The sequence below is a fragment of the Aptenodytes patagonicus genome, chromosome 1 (assembly GCF_965638725.1).
Source record: "Aptenodytes patagonicus chromosome 1, bAptPat1.pri.cur, whole genome shotgun sequence".
Taxonomy (NCBI): Eukaryota; Metazoa; Chordata; class Aves; order Sphenisciformes; family Spheniscidae; genus Aptenodytes; species Aptenodytes patagonicus.
In genome coordinates this window covers 156,028,625-156,054,415 of record NC_134949.1, presented here as the reverse complement: position 1 = coordinate 156,054,415, position 25,791 = coordinate 156,028,625, and the positions used below count along the sequence as shown (strand labels likewise).

The following is a 25,791-nucleotide window of genomic DNA, read 5'->3' as shown; positions in this document are numbered from 1 at the left end:
CCCAAATTTAGCCCAATCAGATTACTCGTGCATTGAAGTGAAATTCATACCCCATCCCTCACTCTTTTATATCCCTTTGCAGGGTTTACCCACAGGGAAGTCAGATTTATTGCTGTTTGCTTTCCTTCAGGATTCTGCTAAGGCAATGCCCCATGTTGGAGAAATTAAGGGAACAGATGCAAAGATCTGCAACCGCTGTTTAGACTTTCATTAATGCTTAATTTCTAAAAGACATCAAAAAAGACATCACTGTTTCTGGCATGTACTTCTAGGATTGAGGCATGGCAAAATGCAGAAAGGTTGTGTTCACTGTACCACCTACTAACATTATTATTTATATGTTTTTTTATTTGTAGTGTTCACTCCCGAGCCACTGGCAATTACTGAAAAATCCTTGCTTCATATATCAGGGAAGGTGACAAAGAGAACAATTTTCTAACTTGTGGCATCCACAGATAGGTACAGAGAATGTTGGAAATTTGTTATTATGTTAAATGACATCCTTTGTGAAAGGATGCTGTGTAGTCCACATGGTGAAACAACACAGGACTATCTTTTGCCTGGTCCTGGCCTCCTATATCAGACAACTAGTATAATCTGGTTATGGGACTTGTGTTTCAAAACATATTTCAAAAGACCACAGACTAGTGGTGACACTAACAAGAAAAGTAGGCAGTACTGCAAAATCTCACAGTTTTGGTGATATGGCATGCATTTATCTCAGATATTGGCTTAAAATTACTGGTTTAAAGCCTGATTTTATGGCGATGAGGAGAATACAAAAAGGATGCACAACACAATGTATGTAGGGAAAAAAATGAAGGTAAAAAGATTGGTTTAACAGGGAGAAAGGGGAAAAGAAAAAGTCATTGCATATTTGGGAACAAATAAGATGAACAGGTGAAATTATGGTGCGAAAAGACAAGTTTATGCACAACAGTTCTATGGACTCTTAAGGCATAAGTAATTTTATTGAACTTGAGCTGTCAATGTCTGAAGTTGTCACCATAGATTCCCTCTACTGCCAATGGAGAGAAATAGGTGTTTTTAAAACATGATTCAGCTGACCTATTTTAGTCATCTACTTCAGGATGAGATGAATCACAACCTAAAAATGCCTATTTCTCTCCATTGATTATGAAAAGAGTCCAGGGTGACAACCTCAGATGTAGATGTCTCAGTTATAGATTTTTGTATTTGGTCAGATGAATCCCACTGTTAGAGCCTATAGATTCTGACACATCTTCACTTTTTTCCATAATTTCTTATTAAAAAAACAGCTAGTATGGAGAAATAGAGGAGATACACATACATTTGTATCGGGTACAATTTACTGTAGAATGGCTGGAAAATTGTCATTATATGTGTCAAATGTTGACATTTTGATGAAAAAAATCAACCTCCAAAATACTTCAGCTGAGAAAGAAAATATTTCTGTGTGGAAATACTGACATGTGGCCTCATGGGAGTGACAGGTCAGTGCTTCAGGCTTCCAGCCTTCTATATAGAGCAAAGTCTCTGCCTGGACTACATATTCCAGGATTCATCCTGGTTCCTCCCATTGCTAATCCTGGTGGTGCCTCTTGGGATCCCCATGGTGATGATAAATCACAAGAGATGAGCCCAGCTAAACAGCCAGAACCAGTCAGAGGAGATTGGGAGCATGAAGTAGCCGAATTACACCTTCTGCAAGGTGTCAAAGTGGCATACTTTTAACAGAAGTATATAGAGTTTTGATAGAGTGATAGCAAGTTAATGTTTTAAACAAACAAATGACATTTTTAAAAAAGAAAGAAGACAGTTTGGAATCAATAACCTGACTCCTCAGCATCCAGACTGATTATGCAGTCTTCAAGGAAAGCTGAATTATTGGTGTACACTTATTCTTATTTTGCTGCCGTATTTCAATGCTCTTTGTAATCTTATAAGTCCCCACCCAATTTGATAGGCTTATGATCATATTTTGCATTTCTCCCTTCCCTTCCCTTCCCTTCCCTTCCCTTCCCTTCCCTTCCCTTCCCTTCCCTTCCCTTCCCTTCCCTTCCCTTCCCTTCCCTTCCCTTCCCTTCCCTTCCCTTCCCTTCCCTTCCCTTCCCTTCCCTTCCCTTCCCTTCCCTTCCCCCTTCTTTTCTCTTGCTTCCTCTCTCAGTCTTTTGTTTTTTCTCTTTCCCTCTTGTTAAGGAACTGTGGATGGTGCTAAAAAAGTTAATACTCATTTTACCAATGTGTGGTTAGCAAAAGATACTTCCCAGTATGGAGAAGAGCACAGGAAAACACAAACAAATTAGATCTGCTTGACAGGTTATCAAATCAAACTTGAGTGCAAAGATATGCATAAGTTAAGTTCAGAAATATCTTTGAAGATAAAGCTTATGCATAACATTTCTAGAGATAACATCATGTTCAACTTACAGAGACTGCATTACTCATGTGCATAAAATAGTAACCTTTGTGAATGGTCTATACAAATTTTGCTATTCAAGAAGCCAAAGATTCTGACTCCTACTTCCAGCTGGAGGGAACTGAAGAGGAGAAAAACTAATTTCAGTGTTTCCTTGATCCAAAAATCTCAGCTTTTAAAAGGAGAAGTTCAAAGGCTGAACAGCCTCTGAGATTTTGAGTTTCCTTCAGAGAGCTCTGATAATGTTTCATTGTTTGTCAATAAAACTAAGGTGGAGAAACAGGCTACTCTTAGTTTTATTAGGAATTTAAACTCATCTGCGTACAACAGTATATGATACAATGTAAGTAAAAAAATAGACTTTAATCATATGCATGTTATACATAACCGAAAGCTATAATGACATAGCCAGGAACTCAAAAAAATAGAACATTTGAAAAAATTTTGCCGTTTAAATATGCATAATGCTTTGTGTTTGATTATATATTCACATATTATTATTTTTTACAGATGTCACCTGCCATTTTCCCAAACCTTGATGCCGTCTCTCTGTAACTTCCAAACTGCCACAGCCTTCTGAGTTCAATGTCTTCCCCATAGGTGGTCCTTTAACCCAGCTCCATTTTCACTCATTGTAGTGAAATCCTTTGTCAGTCCAGCATGACTCACTGTTCACAGTAACAGTCTCATTTCAGAATTTTTAGTTGGACTTAGACCCCCAGACTGTCCTGGTCTCTGTTCTACCCATGAAGATCCCCATCTGATCTATTTTTAATCCTTTTCTGCACTGGTTTTACTGGCAATGCCCATTGCCTGACTCCCTGCCTCCGAGGGTAAGGGCTTCCTACCTAATTCCTAAATACCCATCCCAGTTTCCTTTCCTAGCCTGTTCCTCTTCCCCTTCTTATGATGTATCTGCTCCTTGCCCTCTTTAATAAGGTCTAATCTACTTCATTTGGTCCCAGGTCTTCCTCTTTCTCACCAGAATTTAGTTTGCTGTCACCCAAACCAACAAGCTCTTTGTAACTCTCAATATAATTTTCTTCATCAGATCATAATTCCAGCCTTCTAAGGCCTCCTATGACAAAGAGGTGTCAGTGATCTCTTCTCTGGTTTCCAATTATCCTAGATATCTCTGTGTTCCTAGAGAGTTATTAGGCTACGAGGCAGAATTTTTAATTTCTCCTCCCAGTCCTGGTCTTTCTTTTGTTCTCTCCACATTAGAATATGGTGGCTTCCTTCTCCATGCCAGCAAGAAATCCTCAGTATAAAAAAGGAGAGCAAGGCTCCCTGCTCTCCATACTGCTCAATGGGGGGGGGATGGACTAACTCCCTGAAGGTTAGGGACTGACTGTCTGGGGAGCAGCTTTGCTGAAAAGGATCTGGGGGGAAGCAGGCTAAACGTGAGCCAGCAGTGTGCCCTGGTAGTCATGAAAGCTAATAGCATCTTGGGCTATATTAGCAAGGCGAAAGGTTGGACCAGATGATCTTTTGAGGTCCCTTCCAACCGGGGGTGTTCTATGATTCTATATTAACTATGTTAATGGTATGTTGAGAGAAGTGAATATTCTCCTTTACTTGGCCACATCCAGATACTGTGCTCAGTTTTGGGAACCCAATGCAAGAAAGACGTAAATAAGTATAATCCAGGGGCTAGAGCACATTCCCTATGAGGAACGTCTGTGGCAGCTGGGTTTGTTCAGCCTGAAGAGATGGCTGCAGGAAGCCGCCTTTCAACACTTATGAGTAGGCTGCTAAGACGGCAGGGCTAATTTTGTTACTGAGGTGCACAGCAAGAGAACAAGAGATAACGGACTTAACTAGAATGGGGGAAGTTCTGACTGGATATAAGGAAAAACTTTTTTAACTATGAAGAAAATGAAGCACGAGAGTGGGTTGCCCAGAGAGGCTGTGGAATCCACCCTTGGAGGTTTTCAAGACCTGATGGGACAAAGTCCTGAGCAACCTGAATTCTGAATTCAATGTTGACCTTGTTCTGAGCAGAAGGTTGGACTAGAGACCTCGTGAAGATCCCTTCAACCTACATGATTCTGTAATTCCATGAAACTTCTGTTGAAAAAGCTTTCCCAAAAGTTCCTCACTTGTCCAAGTTAGAATGGGTTTGGATTTATATCAATGGTATGCATCCTTTTAAAATTTCAAGCCTTTGCTCTCAGGCGCAGAGGACTTGGAACACTTCAAAGGAAAGACTGCCAGATTTTTTTTAATGTGTACAAAACAGGATTATCTCCCTGGACTCATTGTTGGATACTACTGAGTAGTTTTGTTTGAAATATTTGAAGAGAGGAGAATGAGGTCTGAGGCAAAGTGAATGTAAAAAAAAGTCTGATTCTCAGACTGTTGCTGGTCTACCACTGATGCTACCAAAGTTGCTGTTAATCCATCATGACTACAGTAAAAGTTCAGCTCCCCATAGCACCAGCTAGACATCACATGTTGAAAACCAGGCGAGTCGCCAAACACTAGTTCATTTTTAGTGGGAATGCCATGGTTTGGCAAATCAAGAGGTAAACCAGAATATACTCTGTTTTGTCATCTGTTCTTAATGCACTATGCTGTTTTTAAAGTGGTTTTGTATGGAATTAATAATTTAATGTATTGGCCAGTTGTGAAAATTATGCCTGGTATCAGCTGTAATCTTATGATTGTATTTCTCCCCTCCCTCCATGCCAGCCCCCCCCGAAAGTTTATTGCTGACCTGCAGTAAGGTTTCCTCTGAGATTTTCTTAGTATTTCCAAATATGTACCACTTAACTAAGAGATGAGTGGTGACATTTAGCAAAGTCAGTAGAAAATGAAGACAATGCTACATCTAGAAGTAGAGGACAGCCACCACCAACAAAAAAAAGGAAACCATGCATTTTGTCATATTTTATGAAACAAAGTGAAAGATAGAGCAATGTTGACTAAGCTTGGAAGCTAGAGGTTTCTTGGAGAAAAATGCATAATAAAAAAATTAAGCTGTACAAAAAATTGAGCTGTAACATGATGGGAAGTATCTCAAAAATGGAATACATAAAGAAAAGAAAAGCTAAAATATAATAGCCTAAAGAGGTAGTTTCCTAAATGAACTCTACCAGTATTGAAGAGAAAGGGAAAATATGGGAAGATACTTGCCTGAGTTTATCTGAATGGTTATCAAAGACACACAGAGTGTTGATTAAACTTGTAAGTGATATCATAAATGAACTTTATATGTGGAAGATCCTTTGGGAATTAAGAAACTGTCTGCACTCTAAGCCTCACAGCTGATGTCAACATTTTCATTCCGTATTTTCTGAAGAAGCCAAGGGAAAGACAACCAGTTTGTAAGGTGTCTGGAATGGGCAGAACTACAGCAAAAAGAACCCAGACAGATCTACACATTTACGTGCACCAATTTTCAGGTCTGGAACAAGAAATGGACTTTCTTATATTAGAAGGGGCACATGAGAAATACTTGCAGAGTCCTGAAAAGAGGAGTGAAAATCGGTAAAAGTGCCTTCAGAAATTCTGCTGGATTTCTGTTAACTTGAGGTTGCCTCATTGCCTCTGCCATAAGTATTCACCCACAAAGCATGAAGACTCCATCAGAAAACTCTCTATGTCCCTTGTCATTTCAGCCCATTTATATAAGAAAGTGAGGTACGCGATGGCCTTTCGTTGAATTTCTGTTTGAAATATAACTCAGCAGGGTTCTGCTTATCCACACCAATATCTTACTCGCACATTTCTGACTCACCTCACTTCAGATTGAAGGGTCGTTTCAGGGTAGTAGCTTCCACAGTCCTTCCTCACTGGCTATTTCCAGGTGGCCATTGACATTGATTACTTCTAATAGTCCAGGAGTTTTGGGGCAGAGGTAAGTGATGGCATGTTTTGCCCCAACTAAATACTGTTCATGTAACCATCCGCATCACTGCAGTCGCTAGCCAGACCACCGTTTCCTGAGGCCCAGATAAAAATATTTCCTCCACCACAATAACCCTAGGGGAATAAAAAAAATAACAAAACAAAACTGAACTTTCCATACAGACCTTTTATTTTAAACAGCCAGTGTTATATTTCTGCCAAACTTAGAAGGTGTTTTTGATTATGTAGCTTTCAACTACCATGGAATTAATATAGAAAAACTTGTGTTCTTCAGGGAGCCCTGTCATACATCTGCAAAATAAGGTTCTTTTTATGTACCTACACATTAACATTGACATCCACTCCCTCATTTAATTAACAACATTTGAATGTTGTTTCCTTTCATGTAGTAATTGTATTTTTTATTCCTAAACTGATCTCTTGTTTTGGATGGAGATAAAATTGGAAAATGTCAAGAATTGTCCAGAAAAAACCAGTAACAATAAGGGGTTCCTTTTTCCTTGTGGTTTTTGAAACCTAAATCTGGACTTTCCTAGTGAGTTTTGAAAAAAATCTGAGGTGGGAAATGAACCTCTAGATTTTGAGTTGGGGGGAGAACTTTCTAACTTTTTTGGTTCTTTCTTTCAGCGAGTTCAAAGCTAACCTGCTGGGTCTAGGAACTTTCATGTCTTTCGGACCCTGGTAGCAACTATAAATAGTTGTGGTTGTTAATGTAGGTATGCACACTGGAGAATCCAGAGCATGTATTACATGTCCGCCAAGGAGTTGAATTCCAAAGAAGGAGAAGTTAAAACTGCATTAGTAATGCTTAACTTTAACAGCCAGATAAAAGATATATGGTGGAGGAATGCAATCCAGTGTTCACTAGCTACTTGAATTTCTTTAATAAAGCTGACAAACTCATGAATATTAAAATGAGTCCTGGGTTATGTGTCCTTATGTAAGGTATTCCTCTTCTATCTGGTAAATTGTGTCCATGCAGTTATTAAAAAGGAGAAAGAGAAGAAAGTGAGGTTAGATCACAGGGGAAAGGCCAACCTGTTGGGAGAGGTCTTAGTACTCTTTCTTCAGTACTTCATCTAAAGAACCCGGAGATAATGTGTAAATAGGTTTTGTTTTTTTTTTTTTTTAAATCATAATTTAGGTGTATGAAAGGCAATCCATCTGTTTACAAAACATATATGTGTGTACAGTCAGAAAATACTGTAGTGGGTTTTTTTTTTTTACTTTACTGAAAAATTTCATCAAGTTAAATACTTTAAAAGAGTTACAGGTGATAACTCTTTCTATTTACAATAAGCCTATTCCTTTCTAATAATTTGTTTGGTGATTAATATTTTAATATAATTATCATAGTAAGATAGCAGATGAACTTTGCAGCTGGAAGAAAAATAAACTTTTCGAGTAGATCTGGGATAAAGTACCTAGAGATATCTCAAAAAATCCCTAATAAAAATATATAATTTATTCTGATCAAATTTTTTCTGTACTTAGTGAAAGTATTTAATTAATAAGCTTATTTTTGGGTGAGGTTTCCTATGAGTGGAAATTTCTAAAGAGCAATCATAACATAACTTGAAGAATACCCTTTCCAAGAAATTTGGAAAAAGTAGCGGGAAGAAAAGACTTGTAACAGATATTTTTAAGTAGTTGTATGCATCCAAATGAAGAAATACAAGTTCTGAATGGCTGTATGAGCAATATCAAAATGCATGTTATGCTGGAGGTTTATTTCCAGCTCAAATCCTGGCACATTTGCTAGCATATATTACCTTTCTCCCTCTCTCATCAGTCCCCAAATTCATTTGCCTTGAAAAGAAGACATTTTGCACTGTTTCCTGAAGAAAAAAATTTTTGATCAATTAGGTCAGAAACAGCTTCTGCATTTTTGAAACAAAACCTGGAAAAAAAAAAAATTAAAGGCATCTTACAGGTACTAGATTATCCCTTTAATGCCTCCATTAATATTAAATAAATCCTGCAAATACAGTGTCTTGGTTTTGGAAAATATATTAATTGGGTGTATGTCAGGAATAAAATCCAGGAACTCACTTTTAATATTTCTTAAATCAAAAGCTTCTTGTTCTTAACAGCCAACCCATTTAGATATTCCTTCCCTCTCCCCCTTCCAAAAGCCGGCTCCTTCAGCTGACTGCTGCACTCCAGTGCTGTCTGCATAGGTTACAAGCAGTGAAATGCATTACAGCCATCCACATTTATACTTGTCCTGGTGTCAGTGTTACTCCCACAAATGGCTGGAAAAAATACACAATTTTTCTTAATGCTCAGAGCCACGTTTACTACCAAGTACCTCTGGAAACTGCAATTAAGTGCCGAGTTTTCTTTGGGGATCTGACCCAAAGCACCTTTCAAAAGCAAAAGAAGATTCCGAATACAGGGGGTATACTTCCATGTAAATCACAAACATCTAACAGAAAATAATGATATAAATGCAAGAATTATAGATTTTTATTATAGAAAATTCATATCCTTTGCTAGTAGTGCATGTTTCGGACATTGCTGAGTGATAATGATCTATTTACTGATAAAGTAGGAAGCACATAACACTAGGAGACAAATGTCTTAAGAGTCCAAACCTGCAAATAAGTTTGCTTAAATGTACTCCTATGAATAGAGCCACTGAAATCAATGAAACTATTCATGTGCATAAATTTAAGCATATGCAAAAGTACTTGAAGACAGGAGATTTAGCTCTTAATTATTTTAGGTCACTGAAGGAAATGGAAGCCACAGTTTCTCCCAGAACAGGTGACAAATCTGCTTAGAAAGGTAATGTGGAAGTGGCATAAGGAAACAGTGTATAAGCAGTTTCATCCAGCAATATGAGAACACACTGATGCTGCTGTAGAGGATCCAGCTGGGGAATGACTGATCTAGGTAATTATATTGCAAAATCTTTAGAGGAGACATCCCATACAAATTTTAGGAAATACAGATCAGGGACTCAAGGTAGCTGCCGGATGCATAATTCACTCTGAATAATTTGTTAGACAAACCTCACCTCCTTTTTTGTATTTGTGAATTGTAAAAGAGCAGTTTATGACTTTCTTAGATTTATTATTCAGAATTATTCCCTGAATGAAGGTGTATCATTTATGAGCACTTCACTGCAAAATTTGGCATTCAATATTGTTATGTTGGTTAGTCGGAGCAGAACACATCGCATGTTGTGTTTCTCTGAGTGGAAATAACTGAGTCAGGTTTTCTACTGTAAAACATCATATTTCAGACTTCAAAAATCACTTTCTATTCCCATTTTGCAGTAACCACAAGACATCTCACAAACATTCTGGCTAAAGGCACATTTGTTCAAAATTAAAACATCATTATTTTCATGGAATTATTTTGTCCTATTATGTCTCTATTTATGTCCTATAATGTCTCTCTACTATTCAGCTATAACGAGAAGGTTTATCAAAAGATACATGATCATTTAAAAAAAAACCTAATAGGGATAATTTTGTCCAGCTGCATAATCCCCCAGCTGGGATATTGTGGAATGTCCCATGCCTTATTCAACAGTCCTAATATGTTAAGAACAAAACTTCCAAAAAGTGACACCACTGAAGACAGCTTTAGCTGTCTAAAATCAGTCAGAGGAAATGTTTGAGAATGAAGAGACTCATTCGTGTCTTGAGAGCCTTTTACTTGTATGCTCATAAAATGAGGGAGATTCCTATCTCGGTCTTGTTTCTGGAGAACTACTTCCCACATCACGGAACAAAACTTTTCGTGGTTCCCCTGCTGCTGAAAAATTCTATAATAAATAGAAGATTGTAAAAACATGGGTTAAAAAAAAAAAGAAAAAAAGAAAAAATCTTTAAATAGTTCCTAACTCCTATTTTTCCTGAGGAGGAAGAAAATGGCTAAAGAATTGGAAGCGAGATATATAGAGAAATTACACTGCTCTTAACACAAGTAATATTTAGTAATTTCTTAGGCCTGGCTTGCAGTCAGTCATCCTAACCATCTGCTCAGAACTGAACTTTTTCTTCTTCTTCAGTGCAGTTGAACTATATCAACAGAAACAATTTTTTCAGGGAGAGTAAATGTACCGCTACGAACGGTTTGATGAAAGACTGAATCTTTGTATTCCTGGAAAGTAAGTCTTCCTGTAACAAGCAGCTGACGTTTGAACATGTCAAAGCAAGCCTTTTAGAACAGGAGATAAGAGCACTTGAATGATTCTTACAAAGTGGTAACTGGCCCAAAAGAAAATGTTGTGTACGGTAATTTATTCTGGGAGTTACATTTTCCTCGGCCTTGAAAAGAACTTTACCGTGACTCGGTATGTTGGGCTTCACTCCCACTCTCGTTTGGGAGATTTAGGTCTGAAATATAGACCAACTGTACAAGCAAACATTTTATTCATGCAGGCAATGTTATTGGCATAGGCAGTGGTAAGATAATGGCCAGATCCGTATTAGGAATGGCTCGTAAAATAATGTCAATCTAAGGTGGGGTGTTTGCTCATGGTTTTAATTTTATCTATGCTGTTAAACGTTATGCTGCAGAAGCTTTTATGTTTAAGCAACTATATTAATCTAAAAGTACTGTTATTGATAAAAATTCTTTTGCTTTTTGATTTGGTGAATAACACACCATCAGAAAGCCTTTATTGCTGGTATAAGCTACAGCTGTGCTAGAGGGGATAGCTACACTAACCTAGTGTCACTATCTCAGCATGTGGCCTGTTCAAAGTCATTGTTTACGTGGTCTTTCCACCATATGGAATTATCAACATTTTACTGCAAAAAACTCAGTGTTGCCTCATACTTCCAGAGTGAGAATACAGCAAGTGAGACTGTTTTCTCCTTTCAAAAAGAAAAAGGAAAAGGAAAAGGTTTCTCTCTCCCCCTAGTAATGCCCTCCTGTTAGAAATATACATCGTTATAAATATCAACATCTATAAGTAAAAGGACCCCTTCCCTTTTATATACACTTATTAACATATTGTAAAATCTCATATTTTGGGTAGCCTACCTCCTCACTTTCAAATGCCTGAGACTGACCATGCTGGCAATGCCATTTCACCTCTGAGAGAAGGAATAACTCTTCCTCCGAGGGGTGCCCCATGATTGCCCCCCGGGCTGGACCTGCCTCTGCGCCCAGTGAACGCCTGAGCAGAAAACACGCTTCTTTAGCACATGCAACATCCCGTGGGCCCGAACACACAGGGCATTCTTAGGTGGTATTAATATGTAAGTAGGCGGTTAGGACCCTGCCAGGCATGTTTGGGCGGGCTGCCCAAGGCCCTGGTGTGGATTGCGTGCAGGCACAATGCGCTCTTGTCTGCTCCTGGGAATGCATTTTGAGCGAGTGAGGTAGACATACCTCTGGAAACCTGAGTAAGGCAAACTGTTCCGGTTCATGTTAAGAGGGAAAAGGAAATGAATAAACATTATAAATCTTCGTTAGCCCAGCAAGAGCAAAGAGCATGCTTTCATGCATAATAAAGAGTAACAGAAATAAAAGGTAAGTAAGAGTAAAAGGAATTTTTGAGCTCTCCGCTGGAGCAAGAATCCCATGAAAACCCCTGGAAAGATTCAGATGTATGTAGATAAACGAAGGTACTTCAGGAGTCTTTGTTAATGCGTGCACAGAGTTGCTAACAAAACAATGTATTGTGAGAAAGTATCGGTTTGCTGAACCTGAACATTTTCCCCAAATTTGACAAATATTGTTCTATTAAAGATCTGATTTGAAGAATATTTCCTTGGTCCACCCTGGGGCTCTGAAGTCTTCCACATTTACTGCTGAAGAAAGAGAAGCCTTGAAAACTTGAGCTGCAGCTCCCCAAATCGTGGTTTCAGTAGAGTAATACTGTAGTAGCTCCAACACAAAACGGTCTCTCAAGGCTTTTATGCCAGCAAGCTTTGAATTAGCTTGAGTTTGCATAGCCCCAGGCTAGTCCTGCAAAGGCAGCGTCACTGGGCTGGGATTCAGTAGTGGCTACTTTCCCCCCTGCCTGCCTCCCAGGTGGGTTGGGGACGGATGCATATCCCAGTTCTGGAACATCACATGTCCGGGTTTCTGAAACGAGGTTTTGAAATTCTAGCTTGTGGGAAACTGCTGAATATTTGATTTCATAATTAAGGTGAAAGGAAATACCACATCAAAACACTGTAAGTCCATGCAAATAAGAAAATTTGTGTTTTGGATAATTCTAGTCTAGCCTCCTTGCTGTTTTCATAGATCATTGGTTAACTACATACAAGGAAATATTCCTTTTCCAAGGAGATAACATATATATAGGCATATGTAATTTTTTAAACCCTACATGCACAGTAGCAATAGTTGAAATGGTATGGAGATGAGCTTCTGATGGGGCTTTGGTATTGCTGGTGAGAGTATTCAGCTGCTGGAAAAAGTTTATCCGAGAGATGATGTAGCAAAATTACTCCAATGGCTACGGGTACATTAGTGGCACTAGGACAAAGATTCAGATAAGGCAAAGCCACATACAAGTAAGTATGAAGATGGGAAGCATATGTAGCCATATGGAAACTCAAAGCAGATGATGGAACAGCTTAAGAGTAGAATGATCAAAGTTGCAGATATAACCAGTTAAATCAGAAAACTCCAGTGAAGGGAGTAGTAGTGATAACGGACAATATATTGAACAAGTGAAAAAGACAATGCTGTCACAGAAAAGACAAACGCTACACTAGGTTGTGTTAATTGGAGCATCATATGTAATACAAGGAAGGCAGTTTTTCCGCTCTGTTTGACTCGGCTGAGGCTTCATCCAGAAAGCCATATTTAGTTTGGGCTACCACATTTTTCAAAAGATACAAATTAGAAGGACTTAAAAGGAGGACATCAAAAATGATAAAAGGTGTTGAAAATAAGGCCCAGGAGGAAAGCTTAAGAGACTGGGATATGTTCAGTCTGGAGAAGAGAAGACAAAAGGGAGACATAATAACTCTCGATAATTGCATAAGGGGTGTTACCAAGAGGACGGGGACCAATTGTTCTCATTAGTCAACGGGGACAAAACAAGAGGTAATGGACTTTAGCTGCAACATAGATAATAGGGTTAAATATTAGGATAAACTTTACAACTGCAGGAACAGTTAGGTCATGGAGCAAACTGTCAAGGAGGGTTTTCCAGAATTACCTCCACTGAAGGATTTTAAGGCGAGACTTAATGTCGATCTATCAGCAATGGTTTAATTTTAAAGAAATCTATCCTGACACAATACATGAGGGAAGGAGAAAAAAGACTGGTATGAATGACCTGCATGGGATGTGTTTGCTGGTAAATAACTCTGTGATTCTCTGACCCCGTGCAATACAATGAGAGTTTTATTTGCTATTGTTAATTTTTTTCCCTATCTGTAATCCCTGTCTTCATCTGAAACAGAAAATGCAGAGATGTGTTTTCCAGGCTTAAATTAATACTGATATGTATCTGCCTTATGCATTTAAAGATGTGACCACGTTTCCTATCCTCAGACTGGCTGGTGACTAGTGTGCATTTAGAGTGTTAGCTGGGAAGAGAAGCTTTCGTACTTCTAGCTGCAGGGTGACTCTTGGGTCTAAGTAGTGGCTGGTTGTGTCTGACACCCTTCTGCAGTGTGCTGCAGGTAAGGGCAGCGTTTGTCTTTAAAGGCCTTTCAAACCTTCACCCCCATACTTTCCATTAACTAGTAAAAACACAATTTATACCCTAAACCTACACTTTCTCTGCTTGGAGTATGACAATTGCTAAAGTAAATCTTTTTCATGAACACAGTGCCCCTAGCCCTACACTACCTGTTTACTTGACATCCTTTATGTAACTTGGGCTGTTAAAACTCAAGATAAAAACACTGTGCATCAGCATCTGCAAAATGAGCATTAGGACTAGTATCAAAATCCAGGACATCGACAGCTTATATTAATGATGAACTTTTTCAATTATTCTAAGAAATTCGCAATGTAAAAATACAAATCAGATTAATATTTAAGCCAAAATTCTGAGGTACCAATATACAATCAAGCAGAAAGGGAGAGGGGGGATGTTTTTCTTTTTGTTGTCTACTGCATTGAAATACTAAGTGTCCTCAAACCACTGCTTAATGACATAGACTGGAAATGAAGTAGCTGAACGAACCCCCTATATGGACATGTTCTGCCAACAACCATTCCAGTGCCAGCAATAAATTTCCAGACTAAACAGTTTAAATTTGGCATTCTCATTTGTGATGCTGTACTTATGCTACACTCACAAGATTGATTCTCTGAATTCAAAGTATTCTAGCAAATGAATTATTAGAAATATGAAATTTTGGATGACAACCATATGTCTACAGCAAATTAATCTGATATTTGAACAAAACACTATTCTTATCAAGAGAAATTTGTGGTGGTTTGAACAATAATAACTACAGTCAGGGTCAGTCAGGTTTCCATTCTAATTCCTACTTTCAGGAGACTAAATCCAATGCTGACTGGAGCCTGACAACCAGCTCTCAGATGAGACAAGATGCTTTTTTTAGTAACCAATGGAAATACAATTTTTCGTACTAAATCTTCATGATTTTTTTCTAAATTTCACCTAATTTTTTTTAAAAAATCTTACTCTTATGTAACTAAAATGGTTTTCAATTTAAATTGGAATTTGTCCAAAGGCTAGTTCAGAGTGGCTTAGGTATTCTGACAATGAAAAAGGAAGAAGTATGAATGTTTAAAAATGGACTGCAAAATGAAACAAACAGAAAAAGCATCACAAGCATTTTAAAATGTGGACATAATAAGCATGTGTAGCAGCTGGATTGACACAATGGACCCTAACGGCTCCTTCAGGTTCCTTTCATACTGTATTATTTACTCCACAGTCAGAGTACCAAAGACAAAATTTTTGGGAAAAAGCCTATATTTTTGCAAACAGCTGCATTTAGACAATGGCATAGGCAATGTTATCATATGACTGTCCCAAGAGAAAAGTGCTCTTGTTTAAGAGAAGTATTTAGTATCTGGATATAAGGTCGTCCATGGGTTAGCATGAGATGCAAGTCAGAACACTCTTTGGTCCAGGGCTGTGAAACCTTTAGCTGACAGATTCCATAACCAAAAATAGAGTAGCCTTGCCCTTTATTTCCTCACCTGCCAGTTTCCAAAGACCATTCAAATTTAAAAAATGTTGCTTACATAACTAAGCTCATTTTCTGTTAGAAATAATGAAAGATATTTTGGATTTATTGAGCAATTTTATCTGATTTATGAAAACCACTTTTGTCCACTCTTCTATTACAAGTAAGTGTACTGTACTGGGAATACTGAGCTAATGCCCTCGAGGAAGACCATGTGACTGCAATTATTTATGAATTAACATGTCACAGTTTTGAAGCTTTGAGACAAACACGTTTCCCAGCTGTACATTTGTGACTTCTGAGTTTGTAAATGGAACAGATGAAATAATGACTTGCTCTTCCTCTCTATTCCTCTTATATATTGGTTAGTTTACTTGCTGGATATGTAAAGACAGGTAGGAATACTTACGCAGATATTTATCATTCACAGAGAGTGTAAATTAAACATGCCATTACTTTATCAGCTATGATAATAAACACTTGATGCCAGACTCTATTTCTCTACAAGTGATGTTATCATTGTTTTTAATACATTGTTTGCCTTTAGAGATACAAAAATAATTTCTGAATGCTAATGCTGCTTAAAGCCAAGACAGTGCAGGAGTAAAACCCTGCAACTAAAGAGTGAACTGCTTTAAAAAGCACAGTAACATGTGCTTAGTTAATACTTTAACTTGATTTGTGCTTTGGGAGCCAAACAATAATTTGACTGATATTATTAGATACATACTTGCTTGGTTTGTCCTGCAAACTTAAAAGTCAAGCTGAAATCAAACTCAGATGTCTTAATCGATAGCACAAACATAAAGGCAAGAAATATATGTAGAATACATATGGTTTTGCTGTCAGATATAAACAAATGTAGCTGATACACATACATACATATATTTGTTAGCTGACTATGTAAATTGAGATGAAAGCCCATTTTCAAGCATGACCTGTGATAAACAAATGCATATAAATAAACAATAAACCAAGATAACACTAGAATAACATCAATTAAAACAATTACAATGACTTCTAGTCATCATGAAGTATTGTTTCAGTTCCATCTTAAAACAGGAAAAGCTCCCAATTGTTCTTAAATCAACTGGTAACTGATGCCACATTTGTGGAGCCTTGAAACAAAAAGCTTTTTATCCCTAGTTTGTATTCATTCTAGGGCATGGTAGTTCCACAGCATGAATAGAGTGTAATGTATAAGCTGCTCTAAGTGAAAGTAGCAGGTTGAAATAGTGGACACTGATTGACACAGTACTCTAATTGCTATTTTATATCCATATTTTAAAAGTAAGACTTTGCAGGGGGAAAAAAAAATCCTATCTAAAGTTGACATGACTGGCAAGTTGAAAGTGCAATTCAGATCTATGGAATTTTACATAGCATTTGCTATTATGCCAGATATACATGCGTAAGTACAGAGAAAAAACCCACAACAGAATATGATGTAGAAAAAAGCCTTGAAATTCTGATAATCTGTCTGTGCTATTAACCAAAATACTAAAACTGCCTCTTCATTCCCATTTGCAAACAGCAGGGTATAGAAGAACTTAAAAGTGAAATTTTTGTGTGTATATACACACACACACACATATATACATAAAATGTGCTTATTTGCTGTCTCTTCTTTAAACATATAAATAAACCATCAAAAATTCTTTTCTGTCCTTCAAACCTATTTGTTTTTCAGGTACCGATTTCCGTGTTTTCCCTAGATAAGTCCTCAGGAGTCTGGAGAACTGCTATGATTATAACATCAAAAGGGACAAAAGATTGGAAGCTGTCTAATGACAGGAGGGTGGGACATTTAAATCATACTCTTTAAAAGTGCTTTTTTTTCCCCATAAGCACTTACAGGACTTAAATTCCTGACAAACACATGAGAAAAATGCTCAGTCAGCCCTTTGAGAAAGAGGTCTGAATACTGCCAGTTGCAAAGTTCCCTAGAAAGTGTTCATGAAAAAGGAGGGAAGGCTATCAAGATTTGATATTGCTAAAGTTAAAAATAAAGCAAAGATAAAAGCGAGAAAGCTCAGTGGCTGTTGTTTCTTTATAAATCACAAAGGCACTCTAAAGGACAGAGTAAAAAGGCATAATTTTTACGCTTTCCCAGTCTTTCATAAAGGTCATATTCAGGGGATTGCTGCACTGCCACTGAACCCCCGAAAAAGAATATTCTGAGAGTAGGAAAAAGAAGGGTGGCATGCCTGGAAAGGCGAGATGTCTGCGTGAGAAAGGCATTTTGGAAAAGAGCCTGTTGCCTACAAAGTACTGCAGAATAAAATAATCAAAGCTGTGTCTGAGGCAAGCCATGACTCCTGCAAACAGGCAGGAGGGAAGGTTTATGTTGTGCCCCCACATGGTCTGCCTTGCTGGTGCCCATAGGTGGGGAGGGCAGGATACCACCTGCTCACCCTTTCACAAGCTTGTGGATGAGTGGTGTCTTGCCCAGAGCACTGTCACAATTTGTTACCACTCAGCATCAGCCCCTTCCCTTGGATCAATGGAGGAACAGTGCAAAAACGGTACTTTTACGGAAAGGGAACTGCTGGGATGGAGGAAAAGTGTCTATGCATGTGGATTTATGACCCTGGAGACTGCACACCTGCTGGACCACAGCATTGTAAATGGAGGAAGAGGACAGTAGGTCACGCTTAATACTTTTGCAGAGATAGCTCACGTTCCAACCACTCTGAGCCCTACCTCCCATGCTACTGTCTGCCACAATGCCCTTTTATTCTGGTTCCTTGCTAAGGATGAGGATTTTGAAATCTAATGCCACGTCTGTCCAAGAGGTGAACCATGCTATTTTTAAGTCCTCAGAACCTGCAAAGGCACAGAATGCAACTGTCCTGGAGGGCGAGCAATTTGGTGAGCCCAGCTGCCTGCAGTAGCTAACAGAGGCCTGTTTTAACCTCACTGTTAGGCACTTCATGTCTTATACAAAAAATCTTATGTCTCCCTCTGTGAATGCAGAAAAAACTCTGGAGGGAAAAACAAAACACCAGGGCCAAAAACTTGGCCCCAATGAAAGTAAAGGGACCAGGCCGTACCCCGATTCTCGCCTTAAATATCAAGGGAGGTCTTTATAGAGGATTTGCATATCACTGATAGTTTGATATTTAAATCCTGCACAAGATTAAGGACTGACAAATCCAGAAAAACTTATATTTTGTTTTGTTCATTCTTCTGGAGTAAACAAATATGAAATATGTATGCATTACATCATGCGGTGAAGTAATAATTGCAGTAATAAAAACCACAGTCAGGTTTAGGTTCAGACACATCTTTATGAGACCATAGTGCCACAGTTAGATTCTGATTACTGAGAACCTCTGATCAGAATTGGGTCATTCTCAGCATCAGTGTAGGGGGAATAGAGAAAAACTGAGTTTTACAAAGGACAGACAGAAAAATAGGAGGTTAATATAGCAGCCTCATGGGAGTAGAAGGGTGTCTGTGAGTGAAAGAATGATATTCAGTTTGCAAGCCCCGTAGTTCCACACCACCGAAGCATTGCAAGGGAGAACACTGTTAGTTGGAACCTACACTTATCTGGTTGTTTTATCCCTTAGTAGTTGGATAGCCCTGGAGTCCTAAAGTCCAACAAACCAAAATAAAAATAAATGAAATAGAATGAAAACAATCAGTTGGAGAAAAGTCACACAGTAGCGAAATCTGGCAAAAAATGAGCCTAGCAACCACAGTTATGCACCTTTAAACTTTGCATCTGTATGAAAATCAACTTTTCTGAAATCAGGAATCAGAGGAATGGTCCTACCCAGTGGCAGCACATCACCTAATGAGTTGCCAATTACAGGAGAGTATTTTGCAGTAACATGGCAACTATGTGTTAACTCCATTGGAAACTAGGATAGCTCTGCAGAAAGCTCGAGCTACTGCTGTGGCATTACAACTTTATAACTTGGTCATTCAATAACTTATCTCCAATGGGTCTCAGAATGGCAGTTGTAACCGTCTCCAGTTTTGCTACTTTAGCATCTTTATCGTTCATACAGTTCCTTCCCTAGTGCTATCTTATGATTGCTGATATAAACCAAATGGCTCTGATACTCTTTGTCTGAGTATATCTGGTAATTCTGTCCTTAATTAAACACAGTGGTTTTTCACAATGGAAGAAGGTGAGAAGTGAGAAGAATTCTCTGAAGTCTAAACTGCCTCTTTCCACTCATACAAAAGGAAACAAGGAATTTTCTTCTTTTTGCTGAAAAACTGTGCATCTGTTTTTTTAAAGAATTTGCTTCTGATACAGCAATCGCATGTTACGTTAAACAACCCAGAATTCACTACAAGAGAAATCTTATTTTCAGTAACAGCAGACTAACCTTGAAATTTCAGCCAAATTCCTTAGTTAAGATATTCCAAAGACAAATATGTCTTTTTTAATTCTCACAGCAGGTAAGTTTATGTTCAGAAGCAAATGAAATTTTAAAAAAGGACACCTGGGCACTTCTAGCTATGAAACTAAGTCAAGAAGAGTCCTCTGTGACTGCCTTAGTCAAAAAAGGTTTAATTCCTTTCCCAGATGAAATCATGATTATCTCTACGAAGTGCCTAGCTTCTGTGAAAGAGGAAAGATATCTACTTCTCCAAGGTAAGAAGAGGCTGGTGACCAGGCAACAGTCAGGGAAAGCTAGGACTAGAAACCCAAGCAGAATAATAGCTAGAAGACAGTTGTGAGACAACCTCTGAAACCCACAGCTAATTTGGGAGAGGATATACTGGAAGATGTGGGAAGGAAAAGAGGACTGTAGTGGTCTTGATATCTTCTAGCAACACGGGGTTGAGGCAGAAAGAATCAGCTTGGTGGAAGACAGCTGAGGTGCAAATAGGGTCCAAGCTGCTCACTTCATGCAGTCAGGTGTTCGCTGGGTAATCTCAGCACTGTTAGGCTGAACAATCTGCAGCATGGACTAGGGCGATGAGGCACTCATTTTAAGGGCTCCCCAAAGTCATGGAGCCTCCAGTTCTGTACCTAACTTTAAGTACGTGAAAGATGAGTGAAGGTTAGGAGAGTAGTTCTTCAAAACTCCCTCTAGAAGAGAAACACAATTCCTAAGAGTAAATCCTGTACTAGATGGCTTGACCTGCTTTCAAGGGAAATGAAGATCTCTGTCATTGGTTACAGAGGAAGTTGAGAGAAACTAAGGTGTCAGCACACCTCTGATATGCACGGAAGACAGGTCTTGGCCATGTAGAGAAGAGAAACTTTAGATTGCAAGTTTCTAAGAAGAAAAAGTTCATTAAAGTAAATCTTAGAAGAAGGAGGTGTTTCTGCAGCTAGTTTATGGAATCAAACTGTTGACGCTTTGGTGAATCTAAGGAAAGATACTGGATGGAAAGGGAATGAGTTAATAAGGCAAGCGGAGCAAAACAGCTCTTGGTCCATGATTCCAGAAGGGTAGAAACCAGTAAGTCGGGAAGATAAGGAGGACTAGGATTCAGGCACTCCAGGTAGCTTCTTACCTTACTATAATGCTGACAGTCAAATCATGAGGCTAGAGGGACAGAAGAAGAATTTGACATAACAAACAAAGATGTATGGTAAAGGAACTAACTCCACTTGTTCATCCACTTTCATGTTGAGGCTTTTATTTTTTTGCTGGTTTGCTACCATTCCAATCATAACACATACAGAAAGACCAGGCTTAAATAGATTATTTGACTGATATTTTTCAATTTCTCTGCCAACTAACTTGCTATGGCAGATAATGGTCTGCCTGAAAAACTGCTTTTTCAGGCCTCCGACAGGAGCCACAGTGAAATTGAGAGAGGTCAAAAGAAGTCAGCTGCCATTTTCACTCCCATTTTTTATGGAAATGGGCAACAGATTGGTGAAGACATTGCGAAGGCTCTAAGGCAATCACTCTTTCAATTTGTCCAATATTAGTTTCAATAAGAACCGAGAACAGAAACAATTGCCAGCAGCCCCTAGTTGATTTGTTAAGACTCACTCTTGTCCACTTCAAATCACCTTTGACATTTACGAGCTCAACTTTGCAAACATCATTTGAGTATTATTATTTTATCTGATGCCTCTATTATGCCAATGCCTAGGCTACCATAATGTTAAAAGTGATGCATAGGTATCAAGAACACCATTGTTTCTTATGCCTCCACTTCGTGAAAAACAAGGAAGCTTTTGTTTTTATATAAAGACCCAATACCTTCAGCATTACACATGTGAGGTATAGTAGTTTGCAAAGATTTATGTGTATATATCCAAAGTGAATTTGAAAAAAGGGATATCTAGTTTGGCAGACATTTATAATAAGACTAGCATATTGATAACAAATTAGCTTTCCCCTGCACCTACATTCTCCTATGTAGAAACCATCTTTGTAGAGCTCATAGGGCATAACAAGCAAAGAAGTGCCAACAGAGAACACTTAAATCACTTTAGGTTCGTACTCTTTGCAGCATGCAACAAGTCACATGCAACTCTCCTCTGCAGAATCACAGGAACAAGAAGAAAAATAAAACTGTGCCAAACAAGATAACAATGGTATTGACAAATATTCCTAGGACACAAATGCTCAGTGTGATTTACCCAGTATGATTCCAGTGCATGCAATTTAGGGGTTGGAAAGAATTGTCTATCTGGGTCAAATAGTTTGAGAGAGAGTGACCAAGAAAGAGAGAGAGAAAATAATATCAGTGTGGGATGGGTGGCGTTCAGTCACTCGTGCAGATTCTTACAGAAAAGATGCCACTTTGCCTGGAGCCAAAATTGTACAGCACGTGCATTCTGGCTACTATCTCCTGTAAGGCTGAAACTCAGAGACTGTCAATGAAAACGGAAAATCATTTGAACACAAATGAAAGAAGAGTGGAATGAGCAATGCTGAGAACCATGTTTAAGGAGAGCTGAACTGCCACGTGGGTTTGGTAACATACAATATGTCTGCAATGGATTCTGCACTGGGATACAGAGATAGCCAGGATGGTTTTAGCTATGTGGGACCCCAGGCAGGTTATGTCACAGGCTGTCCTGAATATAATTTAAAGAGAAGAAATAAATGCAAGGAAGGAAAGTTAGTATTTTCCTGAGGGTTTGCACACAACTGTGGGAGAATAATAATCTTTTTGGGAATGCTACTCTGTGAGGGGAAACTTGAAGATGGTGGTGTTAAGCTGGATTGAGCAAAATTTCTATAGCACGTATGAGGAAATTCTGTTTGCAACTGTTTTTTATCACATCTTACATGCCTCGCAAGTACCTAGTAACAATAAGCTTCAGGCATTCTGGAAATGCATATTTGGAATTATTTTAACGAGGGTTCTTTTTTGTGTGCTTAAAGAAATATTTAAAAGTTTCTTAAAATACTACAATGTAAAGAGCAAATAAACATGAAGGGTGCAGAACTAATAGTAAAAAAAAAAGGTGAAGACATTTCTCCTCTTCTTGACTCGGGTGCAGAATAACACACGCTCTAAAGAATAAACCATCAAATATTCTGTTTATGTAAGCCTTCTCTCATTGGTTGCAAGTAAGCTACAAAAATTCCTATTGACTGCACTGTGGAAGGATCAATGCCACTAACACCTTGATATTTGCTCCCACTTTCCATTTACTTTTCACTTGTGACTTTAAAATATAAGTGACAATGAAGCATTGTCTCTATGGTATAAAAATGGGAGCTTATTTCCTGCATTTACTCTGGTTTTCTTAGGGGAAGGGGGATTTACAGTTAATAACAAATCCTGTTCCACATTTGGATTATTCCTGTGTACAGTAAAAGCTTCCTGAATTTCAAATAATGCCAATTTCCGTCTCTTCAGCTGGAGAGGCGGTGGGGACTCTGGTGCGTGCCTTTTATCTCAGAACTGTAAGTGCTGTGGTAAAGGACTCAGCCATAAATAATCACACTTGTCGCCAAGGCCGGTGATAAGCAAATGCTTGTGGAAAGGCCCTCGCTCCCTAATCTTCATGGACCTGTCACACCGCACTGAGACAGTCTCCACAGCAGGTAAGTTGCAATGACCATCTCAAGGCACAGTGGGTGCTGCTGTCCCGGTCTTCGCTCCCTTGGCATTTCTGTGCAGAAGTAGCATGGAAATGTCCACCACCCTTGATTGCTACCAGTAACGGATGGGCATATGGAGAATGATTTAACTGATTACCAAGCCTGTCTTTAACAGTATTTTATCAGCTGGCAGCAACTTGCAAAAGAAGGAGCCGAACAGACAGTATTAAACCTACACCCCAATGTTACATAACTAAAATCTTCATAGGAGGGGAAAGACAGATACGGAGAAACCCAGCCTTTTGGTTTTTAAGAATATGTTTCTTATAAAAGCTTTTTTAATAAAGGAAAACAAACAAGAAGATTATTTTGAAACTTCAGCAAGCAAATCTCTTTAAAACTATGACAAACTCGGATAGTAGCAGAGGTGATGTTTAGTTTGTCTGCTATTATATTCTCCCTATTTAATGGTTTGCCAGGTTTCTTTCTGGGACATCAATTATTAGAGTATACTAATATTCATTTAATCCTACTACAACTAACTATATATCCCCCTTAACCAGTATCTTACTCCCTACCAACAGAATTAAAGCTAATGAAATATATCAACATTGACGACTCAGATGATGGCAGTTACTATCCCTATAAAATAATTATAACCAGTAAAGATCACATGCATAACGTTACAGTGGCAACACCTAGAGAGTGGGAACAGCATGGTAATGATATTCAAACAGGAACCCAGCACCCCCTCAACCCTGGAACCACTAATAACTTCAGCTGGAACAATTGACAGAGGGGAAATGAATCATTCCCTTTGACAAGAACAAAACTATATTAAAATGTAATAGTTTATTAAACAACTGACTTCAGAAGTTAAATTACTAAATTGCATCTCCGTGGGTTTTAAGAAGTACTGTCTGATCAAAATAATGGATTGCCTACAAACTTTTATCTTAGCCATCGCCTCCAGAATTGCTGTATTTAATTATTTAAACATTGTATTAATGAAACATGTTATACTGGTAAGAAAACTACTTTTATCATAACACATGAAAGACAAAAAATATAATATGTGGTTTACACTGCACAACTGTATTTGCATCCCCCTTGCAAATAGCAAAAAACGTTCTCTCCCTGATCCCCTCTTTCCAGCTGCTCTGCCTGCAAGGATTTTCAGAACTAATTTAATGGCTGCCATTGTTCTTGATTCTGACTCGATTTTTTTTTAAAAAGAATAGAAACAATTTAAAACATTTTGGTGCACCTGTTGTGCTGCATTATGACCCACTGTGATTTCAATTTATGTCACATGAGAACATGCCACTGGAGCACCAGATTGCATCATGTGCAAACACCCTAGCAGTGCTGGAAATTGATGTCACGTCACATTTTATAATGCACATCTATGCATATAATGCATAGAAACAAGAGGGCTAAATTAAGATCAAAAAAACAAGGAAAAAGAAAATAGGCATGGCACGAATGAGGTTAGGCAGAACCATTCTGATCTGTACATGTGTCCTTTAGAGGCTGGAAACCTCTGCTGCACAATGAAGACCTCTGTCACTTGAGCTATTGAGAACCTAGTAGCAATAATAGATTGTCAACTTTTTTTGTGGATCAGCTATGAGGGGGAAGACAGACACATTTTAAAGTGGCTTTCAGGTGTTTGCTGACATTAGAGGAACACTGTAAATTAAGAAAACTTGGAAAAATTCCATGTTCTGGATAGGGGTAGGGTGTAGAGACAAATGCTTCTGCCACATCTCTGCTCAGAGAAACAATCTCTCCTGTTACTTGAAGCCTCTCCCTCAGGTTCTTTTCTGGTTCTATCTTCTCCAGCTACCATCCTCCCTTTCTCCTTGACCAACTGTCCCAAGAGGGATAAAAGAATTTGGCAAAGTGCTCTGGAGCACATGAAAGACCAAAACTTAGGTACTTAAGTGGAAAATGCAGAAATGAACAAAATACTAACCATATGAGCTTACAGCTAAGCACCTTTGAGAGCCCTTAAGAAGAGAGACTTGGCTTGGAAACCTGCACTATGAACACACTCATCAAATAATCATTTTGTGGAAGCAGATTTCAAATACACTGCAGAATCCTGTACAGAAGAATCCAGCAATGCTTTTTCTCCTCACAAGGCACAAGACAAAATATGGCTTTACAAAGCACATTTTGCAGCCCTGCAGCCTCTTCATTGGAAAAATAGTGACAATAATATTTCCCTGCCTTACTATTGTATTGCAAATACTAATGATGACAAAATTCTGCAAGAAATGCTCGGAGAGCATTTAAAATGCTAGAAATGCTAAAAAGCCATTCCTTAGCTGCCTAAACAGTGTATTAAAAATCTAACTGCTATTACGTAGCAACCCTTTACAGCCAGAAGAGCAGATGCACTGTGGATTAAATCCAATAAAACACT

General features: G+C 38.4%; 1 long non-coding RNA gene across 3 annotated transcripts in view; it reads right to left on the bottom strand.

Moving 5' to 3' along the window:
• Positions 1-25,791, bottom strand: part of LOC143155946 (uncharacterized) — a 166,100-nt gene that overhangs the window by 129,716 nt on the left and 10,593 nt on the right. For all 3 annotated transcript variants that reach the window (XR_012994514.1, XR_012994513.1, XR_012994512.1), the window contains exon 2: positions 6,144-6,388. This is a non-coding gene — a long non-coding RNA (uncharacterized LOC143155946). The remainder of the gene's footprint in view (positions 1-6,143; positions 6,389-25,791) is intronic.